Raw genomic sequence first — 3,596 nt, 5'->3', positions numbered from 1 at the left:
TGTCAAGAATTTTTTTTGGGAGAATCAATCTTGAAAAGATAAGAGTTTTGGAATGTTTTATTTTTTAAAGATAGAGTATACTATACCTTATATGGTTATACCTTGGGGGGGAGGAATATTACTAATACAGGTGCCACCTAATGGGAGCGAAACCAGATAACAAAGGCGCTTTATATATAAGGAAATTGGGGATGGGGATATTACATATGCCGCGCCGGTAAGGGTTGAACCCACAACCTCTCCACTGAGAGGAGGTTGGGCTTTTAACCACTAACCCACCATTGGCCATTAGATTAGATTAGATTCAATTTTTAGTTGGGTTTTGATTGTAGCTGTTGGATTATTAACTGATATGTGTCACAAACTTCAATATGAATTATTGAGAATTGTAGAGGATGTGAACCCACTTAGAGGTAGACCTGTAAATGGATAGCCGAAATTCGCCTCCGAATTCGCATTCGTATTCGTTTAAGGGTATCCGTATCAGAAAATTTTCTTACCGGAAAATATCCGTATCCGTCCTCTAAGCAACCGGATTCGGATTTGGATAATTGCTTATCGGATCGGACAATATCCGGATAGAGTAAAGTATTTAACATTTTTTCTTTTAAAATATATGATAATCGGATTCGGATACCGGTAATCGGATTCAGATAGCGGTATTCGGTTATCGGAAATTAGAAATTGATAATAAAAAATGTAAAAAAGAATGACAATTATCAATCAATAATCGGATATTTTATCGGATCGGATTATTATCAGATATCCGATAAAGTTTCAGATCGGATTCGGATGCCTTCTCTAAATTTTTTCCGGATTCGGATTCGGATTTGGACAGCGGACTTGCTAATCGGATTTGGATTCGGATACACCAGTATCCGAATCCAAATCCGATCCGTTTACAGGCCTACTTAGAGGTATGGAAGGCAATGCGGGACAGAGATCGAGGATTTGGATTTGAGAAAGAAACGCTTGGAGCAACTTTCTAAACCATAAGTTTCCCAAAAAAGGGAACCTCATTACTTCCTAGTGTTTCTGTTGAGGAAGCAAGGTCTATATAAACTAGACAAAACCACTGAAATGAAGTAAGACTTTTTAATCTTTGACAAACAATGGCTTTGACGCTTCGGTGCCGCTTCAGCTGCTTGTGTGTAGCCATATGCCTTGCTTTAGGGGTTTCGGTTTCTCAAGTAGAAGCCAGAGCTCTGGATGAAATGGCTATGGTGCAAATGTATGAGCAATGGATGGCTGAATATGGGATTGTGTATGAGGCCACTGAGAAGGAGAAACGGTTCTTGGTTTTCAAGGACAACGTGGAACGTATAAACTCTTTCAATGAAGTTGGGAATAAGCCATTCAACCTAAGTGTCAATCGTTTTGCAGATTTAACCGATGAAGAGTTCAAGGCAGGTTGGTCGACTGGTTTCATGATGAAATCTACAAGTGAAAATTCATCTTCCAATCAGACAGTTTTTAAGTATAAGAATGCGAGTCTAGCAGCTGTACCTGCTAGTAGGGATTGGAGAATGCGAGCAGCTGTGACCAATATCAAAAGACAAGGCTCCTGCGGTGAGTACTTATATATTTTTCATTTGGAGAATGTAAGGAAATATCATGTTCTGTTCGCCTGGTATTATTAATTTGTTTTTGTTTTGTTTTCACTCTAATAAATTTGATATTATCAAAACAAGGTGCTTGTTGGGCATTCTCAGCAGTTGCAGCCATCGAAGGGATCAACAAAATAATGACTCGTAAACTAGTCTCTTTTTCCGAGCAAGAAGTAATAGACTGCGACACAGTACCCTTCGTGTCGGGCTGCCGAGGTGGTAATATGGAGGCTGCTTTCGATTACGTTGCAGCAAACCATGGCCTTGCCACTGAATCTGGCTATCCATATCGGGGAATCCAGGGTACTTGCCAACGGAAACAGAGGAATGTTCCTAAGTATGCAGTAAAAGTCTCGGGACACCGGCGACTCCCTACTAACAATGAGTGGGAAATACTCAAAGCAGTGGCAAGACAACCTGTCTCTGTTGCTGTGGAAGGAACTGCATTTGCTTTTCGGTTCTACAAGGGTGGGATATTAACTGCGAATAATTGTGGTACCAAACTAAACCATGCAATTACACTGATTGGTTATGGTGTGGATGCACGAGGAATGAAGTACTGGTTGGCGAAGAATTCTTGGGGAACTGAGTGGGGTGAGAATGGGTACATGAAACTTCAAAGAGATGTTACTCCACAAGGTGTCTGTGGACTTGCCATCTATGCATCTTTCCCTACCGTATCTTGAGTTAACATCTAAGAGATGAATTAGGAACTCAGTGTTTTATATGTTATATTCCGCACTATATTGGATTCTAGAAATAAAAATGCGTGCTTGGGTAAGAAATCACCTCTGTATGGACATATTAACAAATAACGTATTATATATATATCTTCTATACTGTTGGGTTTGTGATAAAAATCACTCTATCTTTTGAGTTAAGATTTGAACTTGGTGGGTCCTACTTAGTGTTAAATATGGGTTAAGTGTTTGGTATCATTAAGAGGGCCATGGGAGAGGTAAATGGAGTAAGAAAAAAGAGAGTTTCTAGTGAGTTCTAAAGTGGGTTCTGAGAAAAAACGGGATTGAACTTTGGAGATCTTCTTCTTCTTGTGGTTTTGCAAGAAAAGGGTTTTTTTTTCTCTTGTATTTTTCTCCATTGCAACTATATTGAAGCTTGAACTTAGATTGAAGGGTTTTCTTCAAGAGCTTGAAGATGAAAGGTTGTTTTTAGGGAGGTTTGAGAGGTGGTGTGACCGGTCGAGGTAACATTGTAGTATTCTCAAATCGTGTCCTATTTTGAAGATTAAAATTGTGAATTCCCTTCCCGTGGATGTAGCTAATCTTAAATATTTTGGGTTAGTGAACCAGTAAAATTCTTGTGTATTGTTTGCATTTCTCTTTCATTCTTGTGGTATTTTATTGTTATTTGTTTTGTGATTGTTTTTAACTTATTTGCACAAGATCCTTGGTTTATTTTATTCATTTGGATGATTTGTTCAATTACCCGAATCCTTGTATTGGGTCTTGTTTTCTACAATTGGCTTTAGAGCATATGTTTTGTGCATCTATTTTGGAGACAATGAGTGCTCATACATTTAAGGTGGAGCCATTTGATGAAAAGACAAATTTTGAATTATGAAAAATGAAGATAAAAGATTTGTTAATTCAAAATGATTGCCACAAAGCATTGTTGGGAAAAAAAAATATGAAACCGGAGAGAATGAAAGATGGTAATTGGGAAGAGATGGTCTCAAGGCCATGTCTACTATTCGGTCGAACTTGTCTAATTTTGTTAATATTGCAGATGAAAAAACAGCAACAGATTTGTGGTCAAAGTTGGAAAGCATCTATCAAACAAAGTCTCTCACAAATAGCATTTTCTTGAAGAAAAAAATTATTTTCTTTAAGAATGAATGATGGTTCTAATCATTTGAGTTCAACAACATACTTTGTCAATTGGAAAGTGTTGGAGAAAAGATAAAGGATCAAGGCAAGACGGTGATTTTACTTTGCACTCTATTAGAATCTTATGATCTTTAAGTAATGA

At 37.8% G+C, this 3,596-nt stretch overlaps 1 pseudogene; it reads left to right on the top strand.

The window, feature by feature from the left end:
• Window positions 1–1,112: 1,112 nt before the first annotated feature.
• On the top strand, window positions 1,113–2,293 carry LOC149016781 (senescence-specific cysteine protease SAG12 pseudogene; annotated as a pseudogene).
• The last annotated feature ends 1,303 nt before the right edge of the window (window positions 2,294–3,596 follow it).

The sequence above is a fragment of the Hakea prostrata genome, chromosome 5, assembly GCF_041222555.1.
Source record: "Hakea prostrata isolate BN-2017 chromosome 5, UWA_Hpros_2, whole genome shotgun sequence".
In the NCBI taxonomy this organism is placed as follows: domain Eukaryota; kingdom Viridiplantae; phylum Streptophyta; class Magnoliopsida; order Proteales; family Proteaceae; genus Hakea; species Hakea prostrata.
This window is presented reverse-complemented; position numbering and strand designations above follow the sequence as displayed.